This window comes from Mandrillus leucophaeus, unplaced genomic scaffold (genome assembly GCF_000951045.1).
Source record: "Mandrillus leucophaeus isolate KB7577 unplaced genomic scaffold, Mleu.le_1.0 Scaffold645, whole genome shotgun sequence".
Taxonomy (NCBI): domain Eukaryota; kingdom Metazoa; phylum Chordata; class Mammalia; order Primates; family Cercopithecidae; genus Mandrillus; species Mandrillus leucophaeus.
The window spans coordinates 564337-565612 of NW_012106975.1; positions in this window are offsets into that span (position 1 = coordinate 564337).

The window sequence follows — 1276 nt, forward strand, 5'->3', positions numbered from 1 at the left end:
CGCCACTGCACTCCAGTCTGGGCAACAGAACGAGACTCCGTCTCAAAAATAAATAAATAAATAAGTGATTTTTAAATGGCTAGGACGGAAGTGAAGAAATACCCATCCTCTTGTCTAGTCTAGGGAGTAACACGTTTAAGAAAATGGACAGATGTTTAACTCTAGAGACATTAAAGAGCACTAACATCTCTCCTTAGGCATATAATTAGAAGCCAGTGCTTGCGTTGTAGTTTTTAAGTCCTATTGAATACTAGATAACGATGGATATTTCTTTTTCAAGACTACCTGTCAGGAGATCTGAGGTTACCCTTTGATTTGTTGTTGTTGTTGTTGTTGTTTTGAGACAGAGTCTCACTTTGTTGCCCAGACTGGAGTGCAGCGACGTGATCTCGACTTACTGCAACCTCTGCCTCCCGGGTTCAAGCAATTCTTCTGCCTCAGCCTCCCGAGTAACTGGGAGTACAAGTGTGCGCCACCACAGCCAGCTAATTTTTATATTTTTAGTAGAGATGGGGTTTCACCAGGGTGGCCAGGCTGGTCTCAAACTCCTGACCCGTGATCCGCCTGCCTCAGCCTCCCAAAGTGCTGGGATTACAGATGTGATCCACCACGCCTGGCCCGTTTTTTTTTTTTTTTTTTTGAGACAGGGCCTCACCCTGTCACCCAGGTTGGAGTGCAGTGGTGTGATATCTCAGCTCACTGCAGTGTTGACCTTCCCAAGCTCAGGTGATCCTCCCACCTCAGCCTCCCAAATAGCTGGGACCACGGGTGTGCACCACCATGCCCAGCTAATTTTTGTGTTTTTAGTAGCAACAGGGTTTCCTTGTGTTGCCCAGGCTGGCCTCGAACTCCTAAGCTCAAGCAATCCACCCACCTCAGCCTCCCAAGGTGCTGGGATTACAGGCATGAGCCACTGCTTCTGGCCTACTCTTGGATTTTATGTTATATAAATATTATATATAATGTTATATAAAATATTACCTACGGCCGGGCACGGTGGTTCACGCCTGTAATCCCAGCACTTTGGGAGGCCAAGGCAGGCGGATCAGGAGGTCAGGAGATCCAGAGCATCCTGGCCAACATGGTGAAACCCAGGCTGTATTAAAAATACAAAAATTAGCAGGACGTGGTGGCGTATGCCTGTAATCCTAGCTACTCCAGAGGCTGAGGCAGGAGAATCACTTGAACGGGGGAGTCAGAGGTTGTAGTGAGCCGGGATTATGCCACTGCACTCCAGCCTGGTGACAGAGAGATTCCATCTCAAAAAAAAAAAAAA